The sequence below is a fragment of the Molossus molossus genome, unplaced genomic scaffold (assembly GCF_014108415.1).
Source record: "Molossus molossus isolate mMolMol1 unplaced genomic scaffold, mMolMol1.p scaffold_m16_p_8, whole genome shotgun sequence".
NCBI lineage: Eukaryota > Metazoa > Chordata > Mammalia > Chiroptera > Molossidae > Molossus > Molossus molossus.
In genome coordinates, this window is record NW_023425402.1 from 98,497,445 (window position 1) to 98,515,050 (window position 17,606).

A 17,606-nucleotide genomic window follows, 5' to 3' on the forward strand; every position below is an offset into this window, starting at 1 on the left:
CATACCCCCATTCTCAAGCATGAGAACAGTTAAGTCATCTTTGAAAAAAAGTTATAATTTTATTACAGATTCCAAAAAAGTAATTATCTTCTCCTTTGTCCTATGTGCTATTAGTCTAGGAATCAATCTGTTCTTGTATTTTAGAAACCTCATTTTTTGGAACTTCCTTTTTATGGCTGATTTAAAATTTTATAAGATAACCCCTTTTTCATCACATTCTAGCCTCAATGAAAATAAAAGTGGTTCTTCAATAAAATAATAATAACCTAGATTTACCAACTTTTAGATTTTTGTTAATTTTTCTGTATATGTGTATGGGAGACATGAGAGATTGTGATTGTGTGTGTAAAACTTTTCTGAACCATTTGTGAGAAAATTGCATGCATGTTATTTACCCCTTAGTAGTTTAGTGTTTTCTTATGAATAAATATATTCTCATATATAACATATTCAGGAAATTTAACACTGATACAGTATTTTTATCTAATCTATAGTCCCTATTCCAATGCACCAGTCATCCCAATAATGTCCTTTATAGCATTTTTCTCCTCCAGTAAAGGATCCAGTTCAGGGCCACATACTGCATTTAGTTTCCTTTAATCTGCAGTTTTGTTTTGTCTTTTATGACAGTCACAGTGTTTTAAGAATACAGGCCAGTTATTTTTTAGGCTTTTCCTTTATTTTAGTTTGTCTGATGCTTCCTCATGATGCGATCCAGGTTAAAGCTCTTCAATGTAGGTGTGAGGATGTACTGTTATATATACTTTCTCTGCCACCCTCTGGTTCTTAGACTTGACCTATTTACACCTATCATATTCTTAAGTTTATAAAACATTGGATTCCTAATATGTATATATACATTTCATTAAATACATTTTTGTATAAAATACATAATTCTACCATCTCAAAAGCAATAGTTGGCTCTGGGCTTATGTTTTCAAAGACAAGTGAAATTTACTTGATAAGGATTCAGTTTCTCTAACTCATCAATTATTTTATTTTATTTTGAAAATTTTTTTCTTTATTGATTTTAGAGAGAGAGGAAGAGAGAGGGATAGAACATCAATGAGAAAGAACATCGATTGGCCACCTCCTGCATGCCCATCGCTGGGGATCAGGCCCACAACCTGGGCATGTGCCCTGACTGGGAATCGAACCAGCGACCTCTCGGTGCAGGGGTTGATGCTCAGTCACTGAGCCACACCAGCCCGGCCCATCAATTACTTTAATATTGAGTGTGAAAATAATTCCTCAGAGGGCTACTGTTAAGTATTAAAATTTAGTGATTTCTTACTACTTTCAGTGACTAAAACGATCTTTCCATTTTTTTTATAGCCTAATTTACCTTTACATCTCCTAATGAAATCGACAATGTAGAGAAAATATTTACATTCTGATTTATAAGCAACAATAAATACTTTTGGCTTTCGAGGTGGTAAAGGTTTCGAATTGGTACTACTGTACATCCCAAGATTTCAGGTATTTTTAAATGAGTGAGGGGAAAAAGACCTAGGAAGTCCCTTAACTTTAGAGCACTTTGGACTTAAAAGGTGCCTTTAAAGAAAAGGGGAAAGGGCTCTCTCACTGTAGCTATAGCGCTCACCCTGGAAACAGAATAAAAATGGTCCTTGAGGATTTTTCTGGGGAGTGAGAACTGTGTCGAGGAAGAAACTGGCAGACAGATGGAAATTTTGGACGAGGACAGAAAAAAGGCCGTAGTGTTTTGGACATCATGAAAGCGCTAGAATGTTTTAATAAATATTTTACATTGTGGGAAATGTCTGTGTTTTTTCTAGCGGAAATTAAGTATTTCTTTAAGAAGATAGAAAGAAATCTCCCCTTCTCCCCCCCAAGTTAAAGTGTCTTTGGCTCTGCTGCCAGGACTTCTAGGAACGTGCAATTAAAATAAAATCGAAACTACAAAACGCTTGCACCATTTAGTGTTTTTTAGTTTAATTTAGTTTCCCAAGCGCTCAGGAAAACGCAAACTTTGCAACACTTGCTTCAAGCCCGGGAGCTGGGAGCCCCGAGGCTCTCGGGACGCCTCCCACACGCCGCCGGCCCCGGTCTCCCGGCCGGGTCACCTCCGCACGCTCCGAGGGGGTGTGTCCCCGCCGCGGCCGGACTCCAGCCTCCGCCGCGGCCACCTGCTGCCTCCGCGGCCGCGGCCTCGGCTCCGCACCCCCGGCCAGAGCGCGGGGCCCCCGCGCGCACCGCGCCGCCGACCGCTTCCGGACGGTCCGAGCCCGCGGGCGCCGGAGGGCCGCTCTCCCTTCAGCTAAACTGCTGTCGGCCCCGTGAGGGGGAACCTGCACTTTCTCCCCGCACACGCACCCCCGGATCCAAAGTCTGTGCGGCGGGACCTGAGTAAAACCACAGAGCGCAGGAGCCCGGCCCTCTCCGAGCGACTGGGGCGGCCCGCGCCAGTCCGCGCGCTGGGCAGCCTTCTCCCTGCAGCCTCGCAAGACGGGCGTGGAGTCGGCGAGTGTCGGGGGAGGGGTGCAGGGCGGAGAAAGAGCATCCCCGCGCCGCCGCCGCCGCCGCCCGCCGCTCCCCCGCCGCCCGGCTGGGGGAGCCTCGTCACAGCCGCCGCCTCAGCAGCGGCCGCAGATCTCGCGGTGTTTGCCGGCGGCCGCGCCGCCATATTGTGTGACAGTATTTTGATTTGCACTGGGCTGGCAGAGCCGCGGCGAGAGCGAGCGAGAGCTGGGGGGGTGGGGGGAGGGCGGCGAGCGCGAGGGGGGTGGGGGCAGCGGGAGGTAGGGAGGCCGAGCGAGCCCGAGCCGAGGAACCGGGAGCGGCGACGCCACCCAGCCACCGTTTTTGATCTGCAGCAGCCGCCGGCGGGGCGACCCAGCCAGACCCCCTCCCCTCCCCCTCAGCCACGAGCGGCGGCGGCGGCCGGAGGGAGTTGGCGGCGGCGGCCGATCGGAGGGGCTGAGCGGGGAGGGAGGGAGGGCTGAGGTGTCCCCCCTGCCGGGTGGAATCGGAGGCGGCGGCGGCGCTGGCGGCGGCCGTGGTGGTGGAGGCGGCAGCGGCGACGGTGGAGACGGCTGCCCTAGTGGGAGAGGCGGCGGCGGCGGCCGAGGAGGAGGAGGAGGGGGAAGCGGCGGCGAAGGGTAAGCGGACAGCGCAGCCGGGCCTCGGCGGGATCCCCAGTCTCGGCTCTCCCCTCTGCTCCCCGCAACCCCCTTCGTCTGGAAGGGGCTCTGCGGATTCGCAAGGCCCCTGCGGGGCGTCCGCTTCTTCCTCTCACTCTTCCTCCCTCCCCCTCCCTCCCCCAGTGCTGAGGCAGAGAGGGAGGCCCCCCCAAGTCCTCTAGACCGGGTGGGGGTGGGGAGCATCGGGCCGGGCCTGGGCTCCCGGTTGTGTGTGTGTAGGGGGAGGGGGAGATTCATTGGAGTCGATCGCCGGGAGAGCCCCGGGTGGGGGAGGGCGCCAGGGATGGGGAGGCCCCTGCCTGCAGCGGTGCCCCCGACCCGCCCCTCGGGCAAGTGTGAGATGGGGGTGAGGGACGGAAAACTCCTTTTGGGGAGCCGTGGTCCGGATCAAGATGACCTACAGGCGAAGTGTTGGGGGGAGAGACCGAGAGTTTTGTGGGGGTCTGGGAGATAAAGTGGTTCCCTTTCCAATGTTGGTTTTCTGCAGACTTCTTGAAGTGGGGAGCAAGCCCCCTGTGATAATGTGGCCGCACAGGATAATTCTAGTTTTCTGTCCAATCTGTGTCAAACCCTAGGTTGTGGTTGTGGGACGGAGGCTGAAAGGGTCTGGGAAGTGCTAAACAGGTGACAGGTGTATCTTTCGGTTGCTGATGCTGTGGTGTTGCTCGGGAGGAGTTGTATACCAAAGTGTCAGAGCCCTTGTGAGTTTGTATCTATGTGTTTGCCCATGTTTCATTCCATATATAGTATATTTGAGATGTTAGGTTTCCATTCTTCAAGTCAGCTTAATTGTTGTGCAGAAATTCTTCAAATGTTTCTGATAAGAGGGGTTTCCAGGAAATCGGAGGGAGTTTGCAGCTTCTCGGGGGTCTCAAATTCATGAAATTCAGGTATCCGGTGCCAGGCTGTTTTCAGTGCTTTATTCATTGGAAAGTTCTTGAACACTAAGGTTGTATTCCAGGCAACAGTGAGGCAGTATAATTTTGCATCCATTTTGTCTGTTCTAGGTAAGTTGGTAAAGTGTCGAAATTTAGGGTCAGGTTGATTCATGTTTTATAAAAGGAATTAGTTTGTGCTTTAGCTCACTGAAAAGGGTATGTTGCTCCTTATGCAATTTCAGATTTGGCCGGGAATTTTGGTGGGCATGGAACAGAATTTTTGCTTTCAGTTTTCACACTACTACTGCTTACCACACTCTTCATACAGTAACAGAGTATTGATATCTCTTTAAAAAAGATCTTTAAGCTTTTTGTAACGGCGAAGTCCTGCTTGATTTTAAGTGTTGACAGCTTAAGACTTTAGATTTTGAAACCATTGCATTCTCCAGTAAAGGAAGACATGCTCTTCATCTTATTGTATGCCTTGGCTGAACACGTAAATTAGAAACAATGGGAAGACTTGTCAGATAAATGAGCTACAAATTAAATTAGGGCCAAGTTAATTTAAAAAGGATCCAATAGCTTTTAAAAGTGTATGGGACAAATATATTGAATGATGTTACTATCAGTGTGTTAACAGGAAATAGAACAAAAATTCCAGTGATTCAGAACTTCTGTTGGGGTTTCCCCCCCTCCTTGAAATCGACTCAGTTTTTAATAGAGGGTGCTTAAGATGTAAATCTTTAAAGGATCGACTAAAAGTTGAATGTGTTAATTAGATAAGTAAGTCATCCACTGAATACTCTATTATTTCAGTTTTCTCTTGGGTGCTTGGAATAACTTTTCCTGAGTTTAAAAGTACTCTCAAAGGATAGACACACGTTTTATTAGTGAACTGTCACATAGTAGAACCTGTGCTTTTGTAACTCATTTAAGACGTGGGAAATGGTCATAATCTCATATATTACAGATTTCCTGAAAAATAAATTTTAACTTGGATCAATCCCATTTAATTGAAATAGTACCTATATTTGGTCCTCTCAGTGCCTGCCTTCAGCTAAGGATATTGTTTAAAACTTGCATACCAATTATTACACCTAATGAATTTGGGGTTTTTTAACTCTGCAGGGTTAAATAGATTACCCAAATCCCCAGTTATGTTATTACTGAATATTGCATCTTTAGTGTTAATAACCCGTTACACTTGGGTAAATGTCTTAACATGATTGGTTTTGTGTGTCTTGGTGAAATAAAAGTTTATTCTACTTCTGTGGTTTTTCCTGTAAGGAAATTTTTTTTTCTGAAAATACTGTTAAGGATAAAATATATGTACGTATCTCTGAACATACTATATTTTGAAAAATAGGTGTAATGTAGACTATTTACATGAAACTCATGAGTTTCGTGCCAAAAAAACTCTGTGAGGAATGTCTGAATTTTCTAAAACAGAAGTTTTTGAGTTATATAAACTGATCGAGACTAAAAGTTTATTTTTGAAATGATCATCAACACACTTTAAAGAGAAATTTTTCCTTGTTATAAATGTTTTGGAGAAAAGTCTCTACTATTCTTTATGATATGTAAAGTTCATAAATAAACTATAATTCACAGTGGCTTCAATTCCATTATATCTCTACCTGGCTAGGCTCCCATGACCCAGAGGAGAACAGTAGTAGCACTTTTCCCTTGTTTCACTTATATTGTCTTTATTTGATCCATCAAAAATTGAGACTCTCTAAAGTAGAAGGATAATGAGGTTAATAACAGAGGCAAATGTGAAAATTGGGGCAAAACAGAAATAAGAAGGAGAAGATAAAGGGTAACTGGTAAAGGATTAGATGAACAGTTTTAGGCAGCTAGGAATTTGGAGGTGTCGGTAGTGGTGGCTGCCAAGCATAGAAAAGTGATCATGATGAACTGTATTAAGGAGATTTACCCTGAATCTTTTGATAGACTCTGACAGTTTATATATGTCATCTTATTTTAAACTATCTGTATTAAGATGGTAAGGATTTGGAGATGCTAAAATTATATGAAATTTGAATTTATGTATGTTCATATTTATTTACCTCTGGTTCATATTTCCAAAATACTGACAGTATTTTAACACTTTATCTTAAGATTCTGATCCTAAAAAATTAAGGACACTTGCTTAATCAGAAAGCTAAAACACCCGAGTAAGTTTACTCTTAGGGTTAGCTAGTACTGACTATACTTTTTATTCTCTTTAGTTAGCAACTAAACTTGATTATCTTGATAGTCATATTAAGAATGGCTGTCTTTTTCTTTGTTTTCTAAGTATTTCATCCCTCAAAACACCATGTTTAGTAAGTAGTACTTACTAGTTCTAGCCAGCTACATTAAAGTTATGCATTTCACTTGGATTTTTATTGACTCATTTCAGAATGTGCTTAATTTCTAGTTTCTTAATCCTTACAAAAAGAATGAGTTACTGTTAAAAGCACTGCTAACAAGTTGATGTTTCAGAAGGAGAACCAAGTCAGAATTGCCACAAAGTGAAATTATGGCTATATATGTATATCAGTAAAAGATCCTTATTGAAAACTTACTAATATTTTGACACTTAAAAGTGCATTGGTTTGAAATTATTTATGTAGACCCTCTTATCTCCTGACAATGCAAATGAAAATTAAAGTGTATTTCTGATTTGCCTATCATTCTTAGTGTAAAACTTTATTAAATTTTATTACATTTCTAATCTGTTCCAGTTCAACATTTTGTATCAAGGCATTAAATTTCTTTTGATCTTTAATATCTTAATGTTAACCTTTTTAGTGTTCCCAACATAGTAAAAGAAAGAGAAAGAAACTAATGTCTACTGAATGCCTTTTGGGTACCCAGCTTTCATTTATTTCACAAATATTTATTCAGCACTTACTATGTGCCAGGGACCTTTGAGATGCTGGAGATGCAGCAATGAATATTATAGACAAAATTTCTGTCCTATAGTTTACATTTGAGTAGTAAAGGACGTAAATAAATCAACTGTAGTGTGTCTGGGAGCAGAAAGTACAGTGAAGAAAAAGAAAACAGAAAAGGGGTTTGGGGAATGGACAGAGTCTATTTGTTCTTTTGTAAAACTATAATGGACATTATCCTTGCTTTCAAAAACAAAAACTGCCTTACAGATAAAATTTTTTTCGATAAAGAATACATGTTATGCCTTGGCTGATTTTGCCCAATGGTTAGAGCGGATTCTATTCTGGTCAAAGGCATGTACCTGGGTTGCAGGTTCGATCCCAGCCTTGGTCAGGGTTGTTAGGGAAGTAACCAATAGATGTGTCTTTTACACTGATGGATGTTTTCCTCTTTCCCTTCTACAGTCTCAAAAAATCAATGGAAAAATATCTTCTGCTGAGGATTAACAACAACAAATACACTTTATAACTTGGGAACACAATTATGTTTGTACTTACGAGTTACAGTTTCAATTAATAGCAATTTCCTATTGTTTAAGTACTTGAGAAAGTTGCATGGCTCCCTAGAAAATTTGGAGTTTACTATCCTGGTGGCCACCTGTTAGTTTTGTGATTTGGAGCCAGTTACAATGTCTTAGCGTCTCTGAGCTTGTTTTCTTTTCTGTAAAATGAAAAGAAAATATATCTGTAAGGTTGTTGTCATGATAAATTTTACATTTTTTGTAAATTATATGATATAGAAAGGACTAAGTAAATTGCAACTTTATTGTTTACTTCCTATCTGGAGTTCTTTTAAAAATAGTTGAAGTCGGTGACCCTTTCTAGAAGTTCTCATAGCATTGTGTAGGACATTGTTTAATAAGTACATTTGCTTTGAACAGCTAAAGCAGTCTTGTCTGATAGCATAAGGTTCATTAAAATGCAACTATAACTTACAGTCACTAGTACTTTCTGGGGAGTCTGTACATGTTATCTAGTCAATGTGATACAAGGAGTAAACCTGCTATCTTCCTTTTTCTGGTGAAGAAACATTGTGATACATCTTGTATAGGTTGATGAGCTGGGTCACAGCATTTTTACAAGTACATACAAATACTGTGTAAGATTCCAATTCATGGAAACACTTGTAAAACATTTAGTACAGTGCCTGGCATGTGGTAAATATTCAGTAAATGTTTGCTGTTGTCATTTGTTACTCCTTTCTTGTGTAAAGAGAGATAATTCAAAGAATTTACAAAGTATTAAGGACAACTTTTACAAAGATAAAATAATACAAATGTGAATGAGTTTTTTGAAGAAAGAGTGGAATAGCCAATCATATTGCAGTTGTTTTTTTTTTTTGATTGGAAGATCACTAAATTGAGTTTTTCAAGGACAGACCATGTCTTATTTTCCATTCCATCTTGACTTAACCATATCTTCAGTGCCTGGCCTGTCATCAGGAGCTCAAGAAATACTGTGTGTTAAATGTTGAATGGTTTTTATTAATAGTTTTTCTGTGTACCACAACTCTTTGGTAGTAAGCACATTCTGAGTCTGAAAAGCGGCTGCACTAGACATGTCTTTGAATCTCTAATTTTAAACACAAACTAAGTTGTCATGCAAAGTCTTCTGAATGCCATTTTATAAATCTAGCCAAAACTTTGAAAAATGTCCTAGAAACTGAAAAGAAGAAATCAATTATTTGCAGCTAGATTAGTTTTGTTAACTCATCTCCTGTGAGTTGAAATTAAAGTGAATATAAGTTAAAAAGCAGAGTTGAAGAAGTAATTCATGTATAATTATATGGTCTTAGTTGCTAAAAGACAACTTTATCTATCTTCAAGGCAGCTTCAGTGAAACTGTAGGTTTCTACTGGCTTTATGAATTCAGTGGCCCAGTCACTTTCTTATATTCCTATGATGTGGAGAATATTGGTGTTTTCACAGAAAAGGGAAAACATCCCACCCCACTCTACTTTACAGTAACCATTTTTTAGATGTTTAAATCTTAGCACCAGTTAGCTTTTCCTGTTCTGTGGCAAGTTATCCTTTGCCTAATGAATAATAATTTTAGCTTTCCTAAAACTTAATACTTCCCTTAAGTTCTAAGACCTTTAGTCATTTACACAAAGTACTTCTTGGCTTTAAAAAAAAGTCCCCACAAACATGTATAGGCCAAATTGTTTTATATTCAAATTTGATATTACACAAATGCCACTTTACAAATGAGATAGAAATACATACAATTGAATATTTTGATACTCTTGTGGATTGCTTGCTTGTTTTGAACTGTAACAACCTCCCACTGGAAAAGATAGTGCTGCTGAGTGTTAGTTTGAGTGGCTTTAGAAAGAAAGTCTGATTTATCCACAAACAGATATAACATAGACTAGGGTGTTTTAAGATTTTATAGTATCTTATTTGCCTTATTAAAGAAAATAACATTCTTGTTTCACTTAAGAAAAACAAAAACAGTACTAATACATGTCACAGAAGCCAAATAATAAAATGGGAAAGGTCCTGTGGAGACAGGAGAAGCAAGAGTAAGATATGTAGAATTCAAGAGAGATTTCGGTGGAAATATGTGAATGCCGTTTGTTATTAGTAAAATTATTCAAAAGAACTAATCCATTAAAGAAAGTGTATGATCCCTGCAACCAGCCCCCTCACCCCCAACCTTGCAAAACAGTAAGTCCAAAGCAGTGCCACGTTCCTGGGTTTATTACAAAAATTAGTGCTACCATCAGAGACTTGAAAGTTTCCCAGGAGTAATTCTGTCCATTTAACTTGTCTGTTTGACTGGTGTGGAAGACAGGTTCTGAGAGAATGAATTATTGCAAAAAAAAAGTGAAATACTGAGTTAGTAAATTCTACTTATTCCCGGGTTAATTAACTATTTTCATCTGAATTATTAAATAAGGCTGTTATTTTGAGGTTTAGCTTAAAGCTTTACATTTATATTAAGGAAAACTTCTTTTGATCTTTAATATCTTAATGTTAAGCTTTTTAGTATTAGCAGAATTAAGCACATCACAAGTTTGTTTCCTGTATATTTGCCAGTCAGGCAGGCCAAGGGTGTTGCTTATTTCATCAATATAGAGCCAACAGTAATTGAGTGGAAAGATTTTCCATTCTCTATCAATGAGAGAAAATACTCGCCAGTATAAACAAAAACTTGAAATCAGCATCTTGACCTTGCAAAACATAGTTCTCACACAGGCAAGTCTTGATTAGTCAGAGAAATCAACAAAAAACAATAATTCTGACATGAACTGGAGAGAGAGCATTAGAAGGGGAGCTTACCGGGTTTTAATTCTTTTAGCAACTAAAGAAAGTACTACTTTTGAGTTGGTCTCTGTCAACTTGTTGACCTCCACCCCTTTAACTTAATGTCTTAATTGTACCATGTTGGGAGTCAGTGAGGTATAATAAGTAAAGACCTGAGCTTTACAGTCAAATGAACCCAACTTCAAATATGAGTTGTATTGCTAACTACAGCTATGTGGTCTTAGGTTAATCAGTGAAACTCTTTGAGCCTAGGACTTTTCTTTAGAAAAATACAGATTTATATTAACACTTGGTTTGCCTGCTAGTTTTAACTCTATTACCTGTATTTCTTGTGTTAGCTAGGACAGTACCTAACTGGACCCTAGTAGGTAGGCATCAATAAATACTAGTCAGGCCCTGGCCGGTTTGGCTCAGCGGTAGAGCATCGGCCTGTGGTCCAGAGAGACCCAGGTTCGGTTCCCGCTAAGGGCATGTACCTCGGTTGCAGTTTGTTCCCAGCCCTGGTTGGGTTGTGTGGGTGACAGCCACTCGATCACGTTAATGTTTCTCCCTCTCTCTCTCTTCCTCTCTCTTCCCTCCTGCTCTATCTGAATAAAACATGGAAAAATGTCCTCAGATGAGGATAAAATAAACAAACAAACAAACAAATACTAGTCAAATATATCCTGTGATATCCTGTGCTGCAGCTTTTTTCCCCTGTAACTTACATTAGCTTCATTTTTGAGCACCTTTTATTTAGTAAAACTTAATTTTTAGAAGTATTAATCTTTCAGATAGTACAAGGTGAATTCTGACATTAAACATATGTAGCTTAAATAATAGGAAGTAATTTTATTGGAATTTTGCTTTGTTAGATAGGTTTTCCTTCAGGGTACTTGTTCAGTTCATTTTTCCTCAACAAATAGAATGAAAACGAAATCATTGCTATACTGTTTAATTTGCTGGAGCTCTTTAGGCCAAGGATGAAATAAATAAAACATCACTATTGTTTCTTTAATCACAAAATAAACATGCAAATTATTATTAATTTTCTGTATTTTTCTTTCCCGGCCCTATGGAAAAGCCCACATTTTCTGTTTGAAAGTAGTCTACAACCCATAATTTAATTATTTTTTATGAAAAACAGTGGAAAATTGGCATGGATCTGGTTTTGAAAACACCTCAAACATGAGTTAAATATACTATAAAATTTTTGTCACTTTATCTGTATAAAATAATCTTTGTACTTTTTCTGTTTTAAGTTGCTAATTAACATTTTTTGTATTATTTCAACAATACTCCTGTCTGTATCCATTTAAAAGGAATATTGTGCTAAATTTCTCTGTTACTGGATTAATTGATTTTGCTTTGATTTTTTTTTTCCCCTAAAATTTTTTAAAATCTTCATCCATTGAGTAAACTGGTGTGATTGTTGTAGAATATTTTGCTCTACTAATCAGTATTACATGCTGTTTGTATAAACTGTATTTTAACTTGTTAATAATATCATTTGTTTATTGATTACTTAGTAAACTTTAGAGCTCTTCCTGTTAGTATAGTAATGTAATGCAAATATCTTGTTACCAAAATGTAAATCCAGCTGTGGTTATTGTTGAAACAGGTTTTTAAAAAATGCTTCCATTTTAATAAGTATATTTAGAACATTTTATTTATTTATTTATTTAAACAGTTTTTTGTGGGGTTTTTTTATCCTCACCCGAGGACATTTTTCAATTTTTTATTCAGACAGAGCAGGAGGGAGAGAGAGGAAGAGAGAGAGAGAAACATCAACAGGAAAGGGACACATCGAGTGGCTGCCTCCCGCACGACCCAACCAGGGCTGGGGACAAACTGCAACCAAAGTACATGCCCTTAGCAGGAACCAAACCCCGGCCTGTCTGGACCGCAGGCCGAGGCTCTAACTGCTGAGCCAAACCAGCCAGGGCTAGAACATTTTATAGTGTGCACATGAAATCTCTAATCCTAGAGGTAATACTTACACATTAGTCTTCCACATGTGAAATTTTTGTGTAGCCTGTAAACTAAATCCAGAAGCACAAATAGTGATGAAGATCCAGCCATTCATCACCAGATAAATGACATTATTATTGCAGTAGAAATTATGAGATAGATATTCATTTTTTTAGTCTTGTTTTTATTGCTGAATAGTTTTGCTGTCAGCAAAGTCAACATGTAATGTGAAGGATTATTTATATGTATATACACAAAAGTTTCATTTTTGTTTTTATCAAATACCATTATTTTGAAACATTTTTAAATCCTTTCAGATGGGTCACTTAATGCCAATAATAATTAGATCAATAGGTTAGTTTTGTTTTTTTTGCCATTTGCAACAATTTGTCTTATGTGTAACAAATAAACCAATAATTGCATGAAAAAATTAAATTGAAGAAACCTCCCTTTAAAAATTAATATTCATATTGACATTCTATGGACTATGCTTTCATGCTTTCCTTTTTTTATACTAGCATTTCCTGATTATAGTTTTTTTTGTTTTTGTTTTTTTTTTAATTTTTATCCTCACCCGAGGATATTTTTCCATTTTTTGTACAGATAGAGTAGGAGGGAGAGAGGGAGAAACATCGACGTGAAGGGACACATCGAGTGGCTGCCACCCGCACGACCAACCAGGGCCGGGGACAAACTGCAACCGAAGTACGTGCCCTTAGCGGGAACCGAACCCGGGTCTCTCTGGACCGCAGGCCGACGCTCTAACCGCTGAGCCAAACTGGCCAGGGCCTGATTATAGGTTTTTATTGGTGCTAAGTCATCACTAGAAAATAGTTATGAAAATTTTAACAATACAGGGAAGAAAGCTTGCATTTTAAAAGGAATTCAAAACAGAATGTGTATTTCATTTTAACCCATTGGGCACAAATTATGGTATAGTTGCTTGGTTAATTTTTAAAAAGCAATTAGTGACCTGATAAACATGAGTGTTTACTCTCAGAAACTTAAACAGATGACTGTAGGCATCACAGGTTAAGTAGTTGCTAGAATTAAAAAATACTGAAGGCGGTAGCTAAGGGATCATTGTCATAAGTTGGTGGAAGTACAGGTACTATGTTTTCATTGAGTGTAAGTTTACCTTTTGATTAGTGTGTACCTAAACTATACTTGACTAAGAACTCTTTGTCACTTTATAATGATTTTCTTTATAATGAAAAATAAACGTGGAAATGGGGGTTTCAAAAAAAATTCCTATTTCCATAGATGATTCTGCTTTTTTACATATAAAAATGTATTGGTATGTATTGGTCGAGTTTGCTTTTTCTTTCAGGTTTTTTCTTTGAGATTTTCTAGCTGAGGTATTGGTTGGCCTGAATGAGACGTCCTCATTCTCTTCATGAGATTTTCCCCTCATGAGCAATGGCATGAATTTACAGGATGACTGTTTAGAGCAGTTGCTGAAGCTCTGCAAGTGGAACAAGAAGTACTTTTTTGGGGAAGGTAACTGGTTCATGGGAAAATTGAACTGGTAATCTTAGCCAAACCAAGCCACAGGATTAGACTTCAACTTTTATAGGCTATCACATGATCAAAAGAATAGCAAGAAACTCCATAGAGTTTGTTTCATATGCCTTGTATGACACACCTGTGCAAAATAGCGGGATAACCCAAGAAATCTTGCCTGACTCATTCTTCCACTATGTCTCATCTCTATGTTTTTTTTTTATTAGTCGATCAATTCACTTATCCAGTAGTTTTGAGTTCCTACAGTGTGCCAGGTACTTTGCTAGGTGACAAGGATGGAGAGATGAGTGCAGTTCTTACCCTCAAGAGACATACAAAGTAGTATGCTGTTCTGTAACAAATGCAGTGACAGGGTTAAACAGAGAACACTTTAGGAATCTATAGGAGGGAGTGTCTGGCTCAGCAAGGGATGAAGGGATGTGAGAAGGAAATCTTCATAGGAAAGGTAACACTTAATGTGTGTCAAATAGATAAGAGAAGTACAAGTTGGGAGATGAGAAGCCATTTCAGTCAGAGAGGACAACATGTGCAAAGGATGGAGGAGGTGGGAAAGTCAATATGTATTCAGTAACTGTGAGTAGTTTCACAGTGCATTAGGCACCAGCGCTAGATTAATAAGAGTGAGGTGGAAAACTGGAAGACCGAGTATGAAGATTCTTACATGCTTTGTAAAGTAGATTTGACTTCATCCTATAAATGATGGAAGGTGAGTGCTTAAATTTACATTCTACAAAAATCTCTCTAGCTGCATTGTAGAGAGTATTTTAGAAAAGAGCCAGGCTTGGTGGGGAGAGGCAGATATTTGAGAGTTGACAAGGAGCTGAAGTAGGTTTGTGATTAAGGAGAAGAGTAGGTGATGAATTTGAAAAGAGTATACTGAGTGTGAAGTAAAACAAGGTAAGGATTGCACATGCCCTGGTTTGAGTACTGCCATTCACCAATACAAGAAGATGCTGGGGGGCAGTAACAGATGAGGAAGATATTTGAGTTCTTTTTGCTGATTTAAGGTTTCTATGGAGAGAGAAAGAAGAAGACATCACTTTATATATAATCACTTTATGGGGGAGTGGGGAAAACTTCTCTAATTAGATGACATTTGAATAGGTACTTGAATGAAATGATCAAAGGAAAGCTTTCTAAATGGAGGCAATAACAAATGCAAAGGTCTTCAGATGGGAGTGTGCTTGCAGTATTCCAAAAGCAAGAAGGCCAGTGTAGTTGGAGCTGAGACAGAGCAAGAAGGGTAGATGAGATCTGGGTATGTGCTTTTCATGTAGCATCTTTAGATTATAATAAGGACGTTAGATTTTATTCAGAATGACATAGGAAGCCACTGAAGAATTTTAATACATTTATTTTTCTTTTTTCCCCTCACTTAGGACATGATTTATTTTTTGGTTCTTGTGTATGTATAGTTCTATATCATTTATCATGTGTATAGATTTATGTTACTATCACAGTCAGGACATAGAACTAGAACCATTCATCACCAATAATAAATTTCTTTGTGTTTCCCCTGTATAGATGTTCCTTGACTTATGATGGGGTTCTGTCCCAATAAACCCATCATAAGTTGAAAATATCATTAAGTCGAAAATGCATTTAGTACACTTAAGCTACCTACGTCAAAGCTTAGCCTAGTCTATCTTAAACTTGCTCAGAACACTTACATTAGTCTACAGTTGGACAATTACCTTGAGATTCATCTTGAGTAATTGCCTTCCTCCTCTTGCTAGAAGCAAGAGTCAAAGATGGACGTTTATGTAGACATGATGGAATGTGAAAACACAAAACATAATGTCCAAAATGCTGGCAACACAGTACAATGTAGAACATTAGTTGCTTACCTCGTGATTGTGTGGCAGATGTGGGGGGACCTGCAGCTCACTGCCACTGACTAGCGTCACGTGAGAGACCAGGGTCACATGAGAGAGTATCTACCGAATATTGGTAGCCCAAGAAAAGACCAAATTCGAAGTACAGTTTCTACTGAATGTGTATCGCTTTTACACCATCCTTAAATTGAACTATGGTAAGTCAGGGACCATCTGTCTGTATATAGTCATACCTCCTTAAATCTTGGCAACCACTGATCTGTTCTCTATCACTATAATTTTGGTACTTGAAAAGTATTACATAAATGGAATTATACATTATGTTATCATTGACTTTTTCACTCAGCATTATGTCCTTGAAATGCATTCAATTTCTTGCATGTATCAATAGCTCCTTGTAATGCTAAGAAGTGTACCATTGCATAGGTGTACTACAATTTGTTTAGCCATTGACTGACTGAAGGACTTTTGGGTTTTCAGTTTGAGGTGGTAAAAATTAAAGTTCTGGGCAGTTTTGTACAGGTTTGGATGTGGAAATACATTATCTCTCTACGATAAACCCCCAGGAGTGCAGTTGCTGGGTTGTGTGGTAACTATGTTTAACTTTATAAGAATCCGCTGCTTTTCCAGAGCAGCTGCACTATTTTACATTCCCACCAGCCATATATGTGAGATTAAGCTTCTCCACATCCTTGCCAGCATTTGGTATTATCAGTATATTTTATTTCAGAGATTCTAATAGGTGTGTAGTGACATCTTATTGTAGCATTAATTTACATTTCCCTGATGGCTGATGGTGTTGAACATATTTCCATATGCTTTACTGTCCACGTATCCTTTGTGGTGAAGTGCCTGTTCAAGTCTTTTGTTCATATTCAAATGGGATTGTTTATTTCTTGTTGAGTTTAGTGAGTTCTCTAGATATTCTGGATACAAGTTCTTTTTTGAGTATGTGATTTGTAAATATTGTAAATAAAGCCTGCAACTTTTCTTTTCATCCTCTTAACAGGCTTTTGCAGAGTAAACAATAATATTAATGTTGATGAAGTCTAATTTATCCATTTTTTCTTTTTTGGATTGTGCCTTTGTTGTCAAGTCTTTGAACTCTTTGCTTCTCCTTTGGTCCCTGTTTTCTTCTAAAAGTTTTCTAAAAGCTTTATATCTTGCATATATAAACCTATAATCCATTTTGACTTAATTTTTATATAGAAGTGTGATGCTTAGCTTGAAGTTTATTTTTTATGTATGTATGTCCTTTTTCAACATTTGTTGAAAAAGTTATCCTTCCTCCATGCCCTGGCCAGTGTGGCTCAGTTGGGTGTCGTTCTATGTACTAAAAGGTTGCCCATTCAATTCCCAGTCAGGGCACATGCCCAGGTTGCGGACTCCATCCCCTGTAGGCCACTTGCAGGATGTGGGCAATTGATGTTTCCCTCTCACATTGATGTTTCTGTCTCTCCTTCTCCTTTTCTCTCTCTCTAAAAATCAGTTTTTAAAAATCTTTTTTAAAAAACATCCTTCCTCCATTTAATGTTATTTGCAGCTTTGTCAAAAATCAGATGGCTGGCCTAGACGGTGTTGCTCAGTGGCTGAGCATCGACCCATGCACCAGGAGGTCGCTGGTTTGATTCCTGGTCAGGGCACATGCCCAGGTTGTGGGCCAAATCCCCGGTCGGGGGCATGTAGGAGGCGGCCAGTCGATGTTCTCTCTCATCGATATTTCTCTCTCTCTCCCTCTCTTCCTTCCTCTCTCTCTCAAATCAATAAAAAGAAAAATAGATTTTTAAAAAAATCAGATGGCTGTACTTGTGAGAATCTTTTTCTGAATTTTCTGTTCTGTTCCATTGATCTTTGAGGCTATTTCTCCACCAATAAGTACTGTCTTGATTATTGTAGCTTATAGTAAGTCTTAAAACCAAGTAGTGAAATTCCTCTAACTTAATTTTCTTTTTTCAGAATTGTTTTAGCTGTTCCAACTCCTTAACATGTAAAATTTGGAATCTGCAAAAATATCCTGCTGGGATTTTGGTAGGAACTGCATTAAAACCAT

General features: G+C 38.8%; 1 protein-coding gene across 26 annotated transcripts in view; it reads left to right on the top strand.

Moving 5' to 3' along the window:
* The first annotated feature begins 3,096 nt into the window (after window positions 1-3,096).
* Window positions 3,097-17,606, top strand: part of TAB2 (TGF-beta activated kinase 1 (MAP3K7) binding protein 2) — an 81,415-nt gene continuing 66,905 nt past the window's right edge. For 25 of the 26 annotated variants that reach the window (XM_036247810.1, XM_036247805.1, XM_036247813.1 and 22 more), the window contains exon 1: window positions 17,509-17,584. The gene's annotated coding sequence lies outside the window, so the exon portion shown is untranslated. Of the gene's footprint in view, window positions 3,120-17,508; window positions 17,585-17,606 lie in introns of those variants that run through there. The other variant, XM_036247801.1, reaches the window with a different exon arrangement.